The following is a 17193-nucleotide window of genomic DNA, read 5'->3' as shown; positions in this document are numbered from 1 at the left end:
CTCCACTGAGTCCTCTGTCCATTATGTGTGTGTGGGCTTCCACACTCCACTGAGTCCTCTGTCCATTATGTGTGTGTGGGCTTCCACACTCCACTGAGTCCTCCGTCCACTATGTGTGTGTGGGCTTCCACACTCCACTGAGTCCTCTGTCCATTATGTGTGTGTGGACCTCCACACTCCACTGAGTCCTCCGTCCATTATGTGTGTGTGTCTGTTCGCGAGCGCGTGCGCATGCATATCTATGTGTGCTTGTGTGTATGTCTGTGTGGGCTTCCACACCCACTACTCCAACCACTCTCACCTGCCTCCCCACACCCCCGCTCTCTCCCCAGCCCAGAGATCCATAGGGACAGACGCAGGACTAATTGACCACCAGCGTTTCCACTACGCTGGTTAACCCCTTACACACCACCTCCCTCAGCCGTCCATCCACACACATCAGGAAATCACTCATATCTATCCACCCTCTCTGGAGACCACTAGAGTGAATCAGTCTCCTCTCAAGTTCTGCAGCCTCTAGTTTTGTCTTGTCTGATTATTGTCCAGCCATGTGGTCAAGTGCTGCAAAGAAAGACCTAGTTAAGCTGCAGCTGACCCAGAACAGAGCTGCACATCTTGATCTTCACTGTAATCAGAGGGCTAATATCAATACTATGCATGCTAGTCTCTCTTAGCTAAGAGTTGAAGATAGACTGACTGCATCACTTTGCATAGTCAACTTACACACAGCTCTGACACACACACACCCACCAGACTTGCCATCTTTTCACAGTCCCCAAATCCAGAACAAATTCAAGAAGACGTCCAGTATTATACAGAGCCATTATTGCATGGAACTCCCTTCATCTCATGTTGCTCAAATGAACAAGAAACCTGGTTTCAAAAAACAGATAAAGCAACACCTCACAGTACAACACCTCTCCCCTATTTGACCTAGATAGTGTGTATGTATTGATATGTAGGCTCTGTGTGCCATTTTTAAATGTATGTAGTTCTGTCCTTGAGCTGTTAATTAATGTTCTGTATTATGTCATGTTTCATGTTCTGTTTGGACCCCAGGAAGTAGCTGCTGCTTTCGCAACAGCTAATGGGGATCAAATCAATAAAATAGCAATACCAAGAGGAGTAGGGAATAGTACATTGTATAATGGGTGTATCAATCTGGGAAGGGATGTCTAAGCCATGCTTGTCATATTCCATCTTGGTTCATGTCTATTCTCCATTAATATCTGAGGGAGAAAAGGAAAAAGACAGAAGGCTGCATTACACTCAGACAGACTGTCTCCTCTCCTGAACAGTAGCTATGATTTAGTCTATGGTCAGACAGACTCCCTACCTGCTCTGAGGTAGACTGATACCTTCAGATAGCAGCACTGAGTCATGGGAGGGGAGCACAGAGAGGGAACGGGGCAGATAAACATGCAGTATCACCCATGAAAGGAGGAACGCATGCATTGATTGCACAGACACATACAGTAGGGTCCCTTATATCCCACCCAGAACAGGGTCAATCAGGACCGCGGGTCCCGACTACAAAAAAAATAGTTTTGGGGCCTCCCGAGTGGCGCAGTGGTCTAGAGGCGCCACTACAGACCCGGGTTCGATCCCTGGCTGTATCACAACCTGCCGTGATTGGGAGTCCCATAGGGTGGCGCACAATTGGCCCAGCATCATCCGGGTTAGAAGAGGGTTTGGCTGGGGGGGGGCTTTCTTGGCTCATCGCGCTCTAGCAACTCCTTGTGGCGGGCCGGGCGCCTGCAGGCTGACCTCGGTCGTCAGTTGAACGGTGTTTCCTCCGACACATTGGTGCGGCTGGCTTCTGGGTTAAGCGGGCGGATGTTAAGAAGCGTAGTTTGGCGGGTCATGTTTTGGAGGACGCATGACTCGACCTTCGCCTCAAGACTGTAACTACCAATTGGATATCACAAAACTAGGGAGAAAAAGGAGTAAAAAGTACAAATCTAAATTAGCATGACACGAGCTGAATTAAATGTAAAATGTATTGAAAAGTAAAAGCTTGGTATACTCTCAGTGCTCCATTGACATTTCACAGATACACTTGTTTTGTGAGAAATCTTTAAAAAGAACAGACATTTCCAATTAATATGAAAAGTGTATAATAAAATCTGAAAACACTCCATGTCTGAAAATGGATATCCATCTTACCTCTGTTTTATGTTCTGCAGAAACGAGAAGAAAGACGACAAGTTCAACGGGAAAGTGAGCCTATCAGGTAGCCAATAGCCTTAAAGGGATACTTTGGAATTTTGGCAATGAGGCCTTTTATCTACTTCCCCAGAGTCAGATGAACTACTATCATGCTAGCAGATAAATCAAATCACATTTTATTTGTCACATACACATGGTTAGCAGATGTTGATGCGAGTGTAGCGAAATGCTTGTGCTTCTAGTTCCGACAAAGCAGTAATAACCAACGAGTAATCTAACCTAACAATTCCACAACTACTACCTTATACACACAAGTGTAAAGGGATAAAGAATATGTACATAAAGATATATGAATGAGTGATGGTACAGAACGGCATAGGCAAGATGCAGTAGATGGTATAGAGTACAGTATATACATATGACATGAGTAATGCGGGGTATATAAACATAAAGTGGCATAGTTCAAAGTGGCTAGTGATACATGTATTACATAAAGATGGCAAGATGCAGTAGATGATATAGAGTACAGTATATACATATACATATGAGATGAGTAATGTAGGGTATGTAAACATTATATTAAGTGGCATTGTTTAAAGTGGCTAGTGATACATTTTTACATACATTTCCATCAATTCCCATTATTAAAGTGGCTGGAGTTGAGTCAGTATGTTGGCAGCGGCCACTAAATGTTAGTGGTGGCTGTTTAACAGTCTGATGGCCTTGAGATAGCAGCTGTTTTTCAGTTTCTCGGTCCCTGCTTTGATGCACCTGTACTGACCTCGCCTTCTGGATGATAGCGGGGTGAACAGGCAGTGGCTCGGGTGGTTGTTGTCCTTGATGATCTTTATGGCGTTCCTGTGACATCGGCTGGTGTAGGTGTCCTGGAGGGCAGGTAGTTTGCCCCCGGTGATGCGTTGTGCAGACCTCACTACCCTCTGGAGAGCCTTACGGTTGTGGGCGGAGCAGTTGCCGTACCAGGCGGTGATACAGCCCGACAGGATGCTCTCGATTGTGCATCTGTAGAAGTTTGTGAGTGCTTTTGGTGTCAAGCCGAATTTCTTCAGCCTCCTGAGGTTGAACAGGCGCTGCTGCGCCTTCTTCACAACGCTGTCTGTGTGGGTGGACCAATTCAGTTTGTCCGTGATGTGTACACCGAGGAACTTAACTTACTACCCTCTCCACTACTGTCCCGTCGATGTGGATAGGGGGGTGCTCCCTCTGCTGTTTCCTGAAGTCCACAATCATCTCCTTTGTTTTGTTGACGTTGAGTGTGAGGTTATTTTCCTGACACCACACTCCGAGGGCCCTCACCTCCTCCCTGTAGGCCGTCTCGTCGTTGTTGGTAATCAAGCCTACCACTGTAGTGTCGTCCGCAAACTTGATGATTGAGTTGGAGGCGTGCATGGCCACGCAGTCGTGGGTGAACAGGGAGTACAGGAGAGGGCTCAGAACGCACCCTTGTGGGGCCCGTGTTGAGGATCAGCGGGGTGGATATGTTGTTACCTACCCTCACCACCTGGGGGCGGCCTGTCAGGAAGTCCAGTACCCAGTTGCACAGGGCGGGGTCGAGACCCAGGGTCTCGAGCTTGATGACGAGTTTGGAGGGTACTATGGTGTTAAATGCTGAGCTGTAATCGATGAACAGCATTCTCACATGGGTATTCCTCTTGTCCAGATGGGTTAGGGCAGTGTGCAGTGTGGTTGCGATTGCGTCGTCTGTGGACCTATTGGGTCGGTAAGCAAATTGGAGTGGGTCTAGGGTGTCCGGTAGGGTGGAGGTGATATGGTCCTTGACTAGTCTCTCAAAGCACTTCATGATGACGGAAGTGAGTGCTACGGTAGTCGTTTAGCTCAGTTACCTTAGCTTTCTTGGGAACAGGAACAATGGTGGCCCTCTTGAAGCATGTGGGAACAGCAGACTGGGATAAGGATTGATTGAATATGTCCGTAAACACACCAGCCAGCTGGTCTGCGCATGCTCTGAGGACGCGGCTGGGAATGCCGTCTGGGCCTGCAGCCTTGCGAGGGTTAACACGTTTAAATGTTTTACTCACCTCGGCTGCAGTGAAGGAGAGCCTGCAGGTTTTGGTAGCGGGCCGTGTCAGTGGCACTGTATTGTCCTCAAAGCGAGCAAAAAAGTTATTTAGTCTGTCTGGGAGCAAGACATCCTGGTCCGCGACGGGGCTGGTTTTCTTTTTGTAATCCGTGATTGACTGTAGACCCTGCCACATACCTCTTGTGTCTGAGCCGTTGAATTGCAACTCTACTTTGTCTCTATACTGGTACTTAGCTTGTTTGATTGCCTTGCGGAGGGAATTGTACTGGGTGGAAGGCAAAACACTGGATCCGCTTCGGGAGAGTCATATTCCTGGTCGTAATGATAGTGAGTTGACGTTGCTCTTATATTCAGTAGTTCCTCCCGACTGTATGTAATGAAACCTAAGATTACCTGGGGTACCAATGTAAGAAATAACATGTAAAAAAACAAAATACTGCATAGTTTCCTAGGAACGCGAAGCGAGGCGGCCATCTCTGTCGGCGCCAGAAGTAGCATCTCGATACTCAAGACTTCCAGTCATTGCACAAACACTAATTAGCATTGGCTCGCGAAACTACCTCTAACTTCCTACATACTGGACACAAACATAAAAATGGTTTCCACAAGTTCATCTAACTCTGGGGAAGTAGATAAAAGGCCTCATTGCCAAAAATTTCGAAGTAACCGTTTAATTCTTGCACAGAATCCAGCCTAGCTGACCCTATGCAATTTTCCTGATTTTGACCACTTTTTTTTCTCTGGCCTCCATTGATTTAGTCACCCTTATTCTAGCCATGCTACAAGGGTAAAAACTACAATCACTTTTGATCGGATTATGTTAGAGACATAAGGTTTGGACCATTGATTTTCATATAGCATTATCTACACAGTGAACATGTTATTTTACCCATTGGTCAAAAGATACATTTTTGATTGGAAGCCAATCAACGCTGGTCCGACCAATCTGAATCCACGCTTCAAGACTGCTTCGATCACGCGGATTGGAATATGTTCCGCATCGCGTCCAACAACAATATTGACGAATATGCTGATTCGGTGAGCGAGTTCATTAGGAAGTGCATTGACGATGTCGTACCCACAGCAACGATTAAAACATTCCCAAACCAGAAACCGTGGATTGACGGCAGCATTCGCGTGAAACTGAAAGCGCGAACCACTGCTTTTAACCAGGGCAAGGTGACCGGAAGCATGACCGAATACAAACAGTGTAGCTATTCTCTCCGCAAGGCAATCAAACAGGCTAAGTCCCAGTACAGAGACAAAATCGAGTCGCAATTCAACAGCTCAGACACAAGAGGTATGTGGCAGGGTCTACAGTCAATCACGGATTACAAAAAGAAAACCAGCCCCGTCGCGGACCAGGATGTCTTGCTCCCAGACAGGCTAAACAACTTTTTTGCCCGCTTTGAGGACAATACAGTGCCACTGACACGGCCCCCTACCAAAACCTGCGGGCTCTCCTTCACTGCAGCCGAGGTGAGTAAAACATTTAAACGTGTTAACCCTCGCAAGGCTGCAGGCCCAGACGGCATTCCCAGCCGCGTCCTCAGAGCATGCGCAGACCAGCTGGCTGGTGTGTTTACGGACATATTCAATCAATCCTTATCCCAGTCTGCTGTTCCCACATGCTTCAAGAGGGCCACCATTGTTCCTGTTCCCAAGAAAGCTAAGGTAACTGAGCTAAACGACTACCGCCCCGTAGCACTCACTTCCGTCATCATGAAGTGCTTTGAGAGACTAGTCAAGGACCATATCACCTCCACCCTACCGGACACCCTAGACCCACTCCAATTTGCTTACCGACCCAATAGGTCCACAGACGACGCAATCGCAACCACACTGCACACTGCCCTAACCCATCTGGACAAGAGGAATACCCATGTGAGAATGCTGTTCATCGATTACAGCTCAGCATTTAACACCATAGTACCCTCCAAACTCGTCATCAAGCTCGAGACCCTGGGTCTCGACCCCGCCCTGTGCAACTGGGTCCTGGACTTCCTGACGGGCCGCCCCCAGGTGGTGAGGGTAGGTAACAACATCTCCACCCCGCTGATCCTCAACACTGGGGCCCCACAAGGGTGCGTTCTGAGCCCTCTCCTGTACTCCCTGTTCACCCACGACTGCGTGGCCATGCACGCCTCCAACTCAATCATCAAGTTTGCGGATGACACTACAGTGGTAGGCTTGATTACCAACAACGACGAGACGGCCTACAGGGAGGAGGTGAGGGCCCTCGGAGTGTGGTGTCAGGAAAATAACCTCACACTCAACGTCAACAAAACAAAGGAGATGATTGTGGACTTCAGGAAACAGCAGAGGGAGCACCCCCCTATCCACATCGACGGGTCAGTAGTGGAGAAGGTGGAAAGTTTTAAGTTCCTCGGTGTACACATCACGGACAAACTGAATTGGTCCACCCACACAGACAGCGTTGTGAAGAAGGCGCAGCAGCGCCTCTTCAACCTCAGGAGGCTGAAGAAATTCGGCTTGTCACCAAAAGCACTCACAAACTTCTACAGATGCACAATCGAGAGCATCCTGTCGGGCTGTATCACCGCCTGGTACGGCAACTGCTCCGCCCACAACCGTAAGGCTCTCCAGAGGGTAGTGAGGTCTGCAGAACGCATCACCGGGGGCAAACTACCTGCCCTCCAGGACATCTACACCACCCGATGTCACAGGAAGGCCATAAAGATCATCAAGGACAACAACCACCCAAGCCACTGCCTGTTCACCCCGCTATCATCCAGAAGGCGAGGTCAGTACAGGTGCATCAAAGCAGGGACCGAGAGACTGAAAAACAGCTTCTATCTCAAGGCCATCAGACTGTTAAACAGCCACCACTAACATTTAGCGGCCGCTGCCAACATACTGACTCAACTCCAGCCACTTTAAAAAATGGAATTTATGGAAATTATGTAAAAATGTACCACTAGCCACTTTAAACAATGCCACTTAATATAATGTTTACATACCCTACATTACCCATCTCATATGTATATACTGTACTCTATATCATCTACTGCATCTTGCCATCTTTATGTAATACATGTACCACTAGCCACTTTAAACTATGCCACTTTATGTTTACATACCCTACAGTACTCATCTCATATGTATATACCGTACTCTATACCATCTACTGCATCTGCCATGCCGTTCTGTACCACCACTCATTCATATATCTTTATGTACATATTCTTTATCCCTTTACACTTGTGTGTGTGTGTAAGGTAGTAGTTGTGGAATTGTTAGGTTAGATTACTTGTTGGTTATTACTGCATTGTCGGAACTAGAAGCACAAGCATTTCGCTACACTCGCATTAACATCTGCTAACCATGTGTATGTGACTAATAAAATTTGATTTGATTTGATTTGATAGTCTCTTCCCACAGCCACTATGTCTACAGACCTATCAGTTCGGCCGAAGCGAGACTAAATTAAAACAACAAAGTGGAACCTAAGTCAAAAGCTAGGGACAAAGTAAGCCAACTACTCGGTTCAGTACAGTAGTCGGTCACTGATGATTCCATTCAAACACATGTTCTCTCAACAACACTTATCACAAGTTAAACAAAGCCAGTCAGTGTTGTCAGCCTTCAGCCTTGCCTCAGAGAGGAATGGACTATATGATGTCATACCTGACTGTAACAGAGCATGGAGGGTTACGTGAATGACATCTGGTAATGATGATAATAACACTGCAGCAGCATACCACCCTGCATCCCACTGCTGGCTTGCTTCTGAAACTAAGCAGGGTTGGTCCTGGTTGGTCCCTGGATAGGAGACCAGATGCTGTTGGAAGTGGTGTTGGAGGGCCAGTAGGAGGCACCCTTTCCTCTGGTCTAAAACATTTCCAATGCCCCAGGGCAATGATGGGAGACATTGCCCTGTGTAGGGTGCAGTCTTTCAGATGGAACATTAAACGGTGTCCTGACTCTCTGTGGTCACTAAAGATGCCATGATACTTATCATGGGGCAACAGGTAGCCTAGTGGTTAGAGCGTTGGACTAGTAACTGAAAGGTTGCAATATCGAATCCCTGAGCTGACAAGGTGAAAATCTGTCGTTCTTACCCTGAACAAGGCAGTTAACCCACTGTTCCAAGGCCGTCATTGAAAATAAGAATTTGTTCTTAACTGACTTGCCTAGTTAAATAAAGGTAGATAAAATAAAGGTAAAGGTAAATAAAAAAATAAGAGTAACTCCGGTGTCTTGGCTAAATTCACATTCTGGCCCTCATACCATCATGGCCACCTAATCACCCCCAGCTTACAATTGGCTCATTCGTCCCTCTCCCCTGTAACGATTCCCCAGGTCGCTGCTGTAAATGAGAATATGTTCTCAGTCAACTTACCTGGTAAAATAAAAAAATAAAAACACTTGAGATATGAGACAGTTAGCACCCTTAACTGAGTGTGTGTTAGGTCTATCTGTGCTAAGGGTGAATGTGGCCAGTCACTGGCTGTCTGACGCTTTCAATCAGGGGGTTGACCGTAGTGGTAAGAACTCAGCCATGCAGCGTATTTTTTAACTCAGGATTGTAAGCATGAGACATGTACACAGTATTGTGTGTCACATCTGGGAAACTGCTTTTGTTTTTAATGATAAATGGAGTCTGAGTCACTCATTTTTAGGGTCAGACAACTATGGCACAGCAAGTAGCAGAGAAGCAACTCCTCAGCGACATCGCTAGCTAGTAATGTAAGGTTTCACTGTATATTCAGTTAAAACAATTCACTGAATCATTCAACATATTCAGAATGTCTAGGCACAGAGATAAATAACAAATGGTATGACCTGAATCCAACATTGTTGCAATTAATCTGCCTACTGTGAATTAATGGCAATGGGCCTTTAAAAAAATATTTGCCAGTACTAGCAGGAAGTCTCCACTTCAGTCAACTGGAACAATCCGCTCCCATTAGACCCTATCTATACTGGGAATCATACTGGGAGGCGCATTGGAGTCAACTGGCTGTTAGTGTTCCACAGCTTCTCTTTCAACTGCCAACTGTCTCCTCTTTCCACCTTAAAGCCTGCTCATCCTGACAACAACAACAAAAGGCAACGCATCAGCACCTCGCCTTCCCATCTTTTTTGGATGATGTCTAGTTAGTCGTTAAACACTGTCGTCTCTCTTTGTTCTCTGAGTCTTCAATGGGATGTCATGATTCAGAGCTGAGATTGGAGATTAGGCCTATACTCTTTGAATTCATTAAACAAATATACATCTTTTTTTATATATAGGGGATTTTCCTCCACACTTGCTTTCTAGTTTTTCTATTTTAAGGTCTGGGGTTTAGGCTACATACAACAGGATAATATAATACATTTGCGGGCCTGTCAGATGGTTTGTCAATCTATGTCTGTGTTTGACAGTGTTGCCTTCCACCAGACAGCTCTAGTACAGGGCACAGGGGTTGAGGGGAAAGCAGAGCGCTTCATCAACGTTGCAGCAATTCTCTCTCTTGAAGATGGACAGTTCAGATAGAGTCCATCACTCCACATCACATCAATGACATCACACACATGCACCTAGCCCATATAAAAAGATATTCGCTCAACCGCACACACAAACACTCCAACTCTCCGAAATCCAGTCAACTACAAACACACCCCTCACATCCCCTTCACGGCATTTCTTCATGCCTTATTTATAGAGTTAATGACATGTCTACACAAGGCATGCTCACCCAGAGTAGTATTCACACAGCTCAACACTCAGACCACAGCATGTTTTCCTATATACCAGCCACACTCTGAAAGCCTCCCTTTTTTCCATAAATGACATACAGCGCCTTCGGACAGTATTTAGACCCCTTGACCTTTTCTACATTATGTTACAGCTTTATTCTAAAATGGATGAAATAAAACATTTTCCTCAGCAATCTATACACAATACACCATAATGACGAAGCAAAAACAGAAATGCCTAATTTACATATGTATTCAGAACCTTTGCTATGCGACTCAAAGTTGAACTCAGGTGCATCCTGTTTCCATTGATCATCCTTGAGATGTTTCTACAACTTGATTGGAGCTCTAGAGTTCCTCTGTGGCGATTGGAGAACCTTCCAGAAGGACAACCATCTCTGCAGCACCCCACCAATCAGGCCTTTATGGTAGAGTGGCCAGACGGAGTCCACTCCTCAGTAAAAGGCACATGACAGCACACTTGGAGTTTGCCAAAAGGCATCCAACGACTCTCAGACCATGAGAAACAAGATTCTCTGGTCTGATGAAACCAAGATTTAACTCTTTGGCCTGAATGCCAAGTGTCACGTCTGGAGGAAACCTGGCACCATCCCTACGGTGAAGCATGGTGGTAGCAGCATCATGCTGTGAGAATGTACAGAGAGATCCTTGAAGAAAACCTGCTACAGAGCGCTCAGGACCTTAGACTGGGGGCGAAGGTTCACCTACCAACAGGACAACGACCCTAAGCAAGCAGCCAAGACAACGCAAAATGGCTTCGGGACAAGTCTCTGAATGTCCTTGAGTGGCCCAGCCAGAGCCCGGACTTGAACCCAATCGAACATCTCTGGAGAGACCTGAAAATAGCTGTGTGCAACGCTCCCAAACTGACAGAGCTTGAGAGGATCTGCAGAGAAGAATGGGAGAAACTCCCCAAATACATGTGTGCCAAGCTTGTAGCGTCATACCCAAGAAGATTCGATGCTGTAATCGCTGCCAAAGGTGCTTCAACAAAGAACTGATTAAAGGGTCTGAATACTTATGTAAATGTGATAGATTTTTATAAAATTAGCAAACATTTCTAAAAACCTGTTTTTGATTTGTCATTATGGTGGTATTGTGTGTAGATTGATGAGGAAAAAAAACATTTAATCAATTTTAGAATAAGGCTGTAATTACATTTTTAGGGAAAAAGTCAAGGGGCGTGAATACTTTCCAAAGGCACTATAAAGGTAGTATAATAATAGGACAGGGCTGTACAATAATGTTTGGCAATGCTGCAGAATGTGGGATATATTCTGAGACCCTTGCTTTGGCAGCAACACAACACAATAATGTTGTCAGGTCTTGGAATGTGTAGAGCTTGACTGGGAAAGAAAGAGGGAGAACATGACCATGGCTAAGAGCCTGACTTAGTTCTGACATCATCGTCAGGCCTGTGTCTTAATTATAGATGACCAAGGTGGTACAGTTAGTTAGGCTCACAGCCCTCTATAAAGACTGCTCCATTATATAGCAGCTCCATACGAGAGACAGGACTGAAGTGGTTCCTGGTCTGCATCACAAATGGCACCCTATTCTCCATGTAGTGCACTACTTTTGACAAGGACCCATAGGGCTCTGGTCAAAAGTAGTGTACTGTGTTGGGAATAGGGTGCCATTTGGGACGCAGACCTGGACTGGTTTCATCCCCACTACACAGTCAATCTAGGACAGCCCGCCAGCCTGCCTGCCTGGGATACATCACGGTGCACTTGACTTTCACAGCTCTATTCCCAAACGTATTTGAAGTAGCCTTAAAGAACCCTGGCTTCAAATAGGAAAAGCCTACTGTATGGGAGGGAGTCTGTGTGAGCCAGTTGCTAATTAGCCACTAGGGTTGTTTTGTGCATTAGCAGGTAATCACCCATTCATTCCATTGGCAAGTACAGCTTCGATTCCAATATGAAGAATCTCGTTCTAGAGTGTAGCCAAACTAGTAGAGAGGTTTTGTTATGGAAATGTATTTTCCTCATAGAGAGGTTTAGTTATGGAAATGTATTTTCCTCATAGAGAGGTTTTGTTATGGAAATGTATTTTCCTCAGAGAGGTTTTGTTATGGAAATGTATTTTCCTCATAGAGAGGTTTTGTTGTGGAAATGTGTTTTCCTCAAGAGAGAGGTTTTGTTATGGAAATGTATTTTCCTCAGAGAGAGGTTTTGTTATGGAAATGTATTTTCCTCAGAGATGTTTTGTTATGGAAATGTATTTTCCTCATAGAAATGTTTTGTTATGGAAATGTGTTTTCCTCAGAGAGGTTTTGTTATGGAAATGTATTTTCCTCAGAGAGGTTTTGTTATGGAAATCTATTTTCCTCATAGAGAGGTTTTGTCATGGAAATGTATTTTCCTCAGAGAGAGGTTTTGTTATGGAAATGTATTTTCCTCAGAGAGAGGTTTTGTTATGGAAATGTGTTTTCCTCAGAGAGAGGTTTTGTTATGGAAATGTGTTTTCCTCAGAGAGGTTTTGTTATGGAAATGTATTTTCCTCATAGAGAGGTTTTGTTATGGAAATGTATTTTCCTCAGAGAGAGGTTTTGTTATGGAAATGTATTTTCCTCAGAGAGAGGTTTTGTTATGGAAATGTGTTTTCCTCAGAGAGAGGTTTTGTTATGGAAATGTGTTTTCCTCAGAGAGGTTTTGTTATGGAAATGTATTTTCCTCATAGAGAGGTTTTGTTATGGAAATCTATTTTCCTCATAGAGAGGTTTTGTCATGGAAATGTATTTTCCTCAGAGAGGTTTTGTTATGGAAATGTATTTTCCTCAGAGAGAGGTTTTGTTATGGAAATGTGTTTTCCTCAGAGAGAGGTTTTGTTATGGAAATGTGTTTTCCTCAGAGAGGTTTTGTTATGGAAATGTATTTTCCTCATAGAGAGGTTTTGTTATGGAAATGTATTTTCCTCAGAGAGAGGTTTTGTTATGGAAATGTGTTTTCCTCAGAGAGAGGTTTTGTTATGGAAATGTGTTTTCCTCAGAGAGGTTTTGTTATGGAAATGTATTTTCCTCATAGAGAGGTTTTGTTATGGAAATGTATTTTCCTCAGAGAGGTTTTGTTATGGAAATGTGTTTTCCTCAGAGAGGTTTTGTTATGGAAATGTATTTTCCTCATAGAGATGTTTTGTTATGGAAATGTATTTTCCTCATAGAGATGTTTTGTTATGGAAATGTATTTTCCTCATAGAGATGTTTTGTTATGGAAATGTATTTTCCTCAGAGAGGTTTTGTTATGGAAATGTGTTTTCCTCAGAGAGGTTTTGTTATGGAAATGTATTTTCCTCATAGAGATGTTTTGTTATGGAAATGTATTTTCCTCATAGAGATGTTTTGTTATGGAAATGTATTTTCCTCATAGAGATGTTTTGTTATGGAAATGTATTTTCCTCATAGAGATGTTTTGTTCTGGAAATGTATTTTCCTCATAAAGAGGTATTGAGCTGGTGATACTTGGATGGACGGCTACACGACACACACTTTTACTACAACCGCGCATGTGTAGTGTACGCGCATGTGTAGTGTAAAAAGTATAGCTCAAACCATCCTAGAGAATGATATGTTAGTTAGTGCATCCATCACAGACACAGCAGGACATTCTCTTTAACCAGATAATGAAATAAATGTCATATGAGAACACAGGATCATAACACATGATGAAATCTAATGAAAGTGGCGATGCTTTGGGGTTATTAAGATTCCTCATAAAAAATGACAAACTACAGTGGATTAATCTATGGGTCATTGTGTGTGTGTGTGTGTGTGTGTGTGTGTGTGTGTGTGTGTGTGTGTGTGTGTGTGTGTGTGTGTGTGTGTGTGTGATGACGGCAGAGCTAGGGGGCTGTGGCAGAGGCTTGTGATTGGTCGTTGTGACAGCTGGCCGATACAGATAGCCATAAGCCATATCCTGAGTGGATAATTTGATCATCTTTAATACACAACCGCCATGGCCGACCACCTCTAGAAATATCACTGCTAAATTACCCCATCCCCCATCTTCCCTCCTCCTTTCCTGTACATAGGAGGGGGTGGTAGAGACCGCTGTGATGCTCAGAAACACAATGGAATGAGAGATGGGGGTTGTGAAGAGGGGAGAGGGTAAGGGATGTACAGTCAGGTCTAGAATTATTGGCACCCTTGAAAAAGATGAGCAAAAAAGACTATAAAATAAATAACAAATACTGAGCTGTATTGTATGATCATAACATTTGAAAATATTATTTTACACTAATAAAAAATACAAAAAAGATAAGGATCAGAATTATTGACATCCCTGTTTTCAATACTCCTGCACCCTTCCCTTGCGATGATAACACTGAGGCTTTTTCTAAAATGTTTTATGAGATTGGAGAACACATTGGGAGGGATCTTAGACCATTCATCTGTACAGAATCTTTCCAGATCCTTGATATCGTTCATCTGTTCTTATGGACTACACAGACAATCTGAGTTGACCTTTACATTTTATTCCTATTTGTCTCCATTCACACTCATAGGGCCCTACACACCACACACACTGACACTCCAACACACATTCAATCCATCATTTGCTCACACACTCATAGTTTTATCACACACATACATTTATACTGACTCTACACACACCCACTCACATACAATCATCATATACACTGCTGCTACTCTGTTTATCATATATCCAGATGCCTTGTCACCTTACCCTTACCTTTTACATTTCTACATCTATCGATCCAGTATTCCTGCACATTGTAAATATGGTACTGGAACTGACCCTGTATATAGTATGCTTACTTTATTGTGTTCTTCTTATTTCTATTTCTCGTGTGTTTTTGTTCTACCTTATTTTAGTACTACATTGTTGGGTTTGGTTTTACAAGAAAGGTATTTCACTGTACTTATGCATGTGAAAAAACTTTGAACTGAACTGGGTCTATAATTCAAACCACGAACTATGGACTTCCGGGTTGGAGCGAGCGGTCGCATTCGCACTTCGCTACGCAGGTAGTATAACTTTTCATTACATTTCATTATAGTACAACGGTTTGATTTGTCTAATCTTAGCAATTTCTTCTTAGCTAGCTACATAGCCGTCTTTGTATCAAAGATAATTGCGTAATTATCGTATTTCGTCGTCCTAACGTAGTCTACACTGCTATCTGCCCAGCAGCTAGCCAGCTAGCAAACGTCCACCGTCTACCGAATAGCAGCACTGTAGAAACTATTACACTCAACGGAACGACTTGATTAGTGTAGTGTTAGCTAGTTACATAGTTGTCTTTGCTGTCTTCGTATCCAAGATAATTGGGTAGTTTAGAGTGTGTAGTTTTAGAGTGATTATCTTAATTTACCGAGGTTAGCTAGCCAGCTATTTGTCGTCCTTAACGTAGGAAACACTGCTAGCTAGCCAACAGCTAGCCAACGTCTACCGAATAGAACTTCCGCACTCAACAACCCGGTCGCATTCCGCTTCGCTCCACAGGTAGTATCACATTTTCATTTCATTTCATTACAGTACAACGGTTTGATTTGTTTGATCGTAGCTAGCTACATAGCTAGCTACATAGCCGTCTTTGTATCAAAGATAATTGTGTAGTCTAGAGCGATTTTCTAGGTTAGCTAGCCAGCTATTGTCGTTCTTTTAACGCAACGTAACGTAATCAACACTGCTAGCTAGCCAGCTAGCCACCGAATAGCAGCACTGTAGCAGCACTGTAGAAACTATTACACTCAACGGAACGACTTGATTAGTGTAGTGTCAACAACGCAGCCACTGCCAGCTAGCCTACAAAGTCAACAACGCAGCCACTGCCAGCTAGCCTACTTCAGCAGTACTGTATCATTTTAATCATTTTAGTCAATAAGATTCTTGCTACGTAAGCTTAACTTTCTGAACATTCGAGACGTGTAGTCCACTTGTCATTCCAATCTCCTTTGCATTAGCGTAGCCTCTTCTGTAGCCTGTCAACTATGTGTCTGTCTATCCCTGTTCTCTCCTCTCTGCACAGACCATACAAACGCTTCACACCGCGTGGCCGCGGCCACCCTAATCTGGTGGTCCCAGCGCGCACGACCCACGTGGAGTTCCAGGTCTCCGGTAGCCTCTGGAACTGCCGATCTGCGGCCAACAAGGCAGAGTTCATCTCAGCCTATGCCTCCCTCCAGTCCCTCGACTTCTTGGCACTGACGGAAACATGGATCACCACAGATAACACTGCTACTCCTACTGCTCTCTCTTCGTCCGCCCACGTGTTCTCGCACACCCCGAGAGCAGCTGGTCAGCGGGGTGGTGGCACCGGGATCCTCATCTCTCCCAAGTGGTCATTCTCTCTTTCTCCCCTTACCCATCTGTCTATCGCCTCCTTTGAATTCCATGCTGTCACAGTTACCAGCCCTTTCAAGCTTAACATCCTTATCATTTATCGCCCTCCAGGTTCCCTCGGAGAGTTCATCAATGAGCTTGATGCCTTGATAAGCTCCTTTCCTGAGGACGGCTCACCTCTCACAGTTCTGGGCGACTTTAACCTCCCCACGTCTACCTTTGACTCATTCCTCTCTGCCTCCTTCTTTCCACTCCTCTCCTCTTTTGACCTCACCCTCTCACCTTCCCCCCCTACTCACAAGGCAGGCAATACGCTTGACCTCATCTTTACTAGATGCTGTTCTTCCACTAACCTCATTGCAACTCCCCTCCAAGTCTCCGACCACTACCTTGTATCCTTTTCCCTCTCGCTCTCATCCAACACTTCCCACACTGCCCCTACTCGGATGGTATCGCGCCGTCCCAACCTTCGCTCTCTCTCCCCCGCTACTCTCTCCTCTTCCATCCTATCATCTCTTCCCTCTGCTCAAACCTTCTCCAACCTATCTCCTGATTCTGCCTCCTCAACCCTCCTCTCCTCCCTTTCTGCATCCTTTGACTCTCTATGTCCCCTATCCTCCAGGCCGGCTCGGTCCTCCCCTCCCGCTCCGTGGCTCGACGACTCATTGCGAGCTCACAGAACAGGGCTCCGGGCAGCCGAGCGGAAATGGAGGAAAACTCGTCTCCCTGCGGACCTGGCATCCTTTCACTCCCTCCTCTCTACATTTTCCTCTTCTGTCTCTGCTGCTAAAGCCACTTTCTACCACTCTAAATTCCAAGCATCTGCCTCTAACCCTAGGAAGCTCTTTGCCACCTTCTCCTCCCTCCTGAATCCTCCTCCCCCTCCCCCCCCCTCCTCCCTCTCTGCAGATGACTTCGTCAACCATTTTGAAA

The 17193-nt window shown here is 44.8% G+C and overlaps 1 protein-coding gene across 7 annotated transcripts in view; it reads right to left on the bottom strand.

Annotated features, from left to right (window-relative positions):
* LOC139537469 (active breakpoint cluster region-related protein-like) overlaps nucleotides 1-17193 on the bottom strand; it is a 237901-nt gene that overhangs the window by 19043 nt on the left and 201665 nt on the right. The window lies entirely within an intron of this gene.

This window comes from Salvelinus alpinus, chromosome 13 (genome assembly GCF_045679555.1).
Source record: "Salvelinus alpinus chromosome 13, SLU_Salpinus.1, whole genome shotgun sequence".
In the NCBI taxonomy this organism is placed as follows: domain Eukaryota; kingdom Metazoa; phylum Chordata; class Actinopteri; order Salmoniformes; family Salmonidae; genus Salvelinus; species Salvelinus alpinus.
The sequence above is the reverse complement of the archived record's forward strand: the minus strand, read 5'-3'. Positions and strand labels throughout refer to the sequence as shown.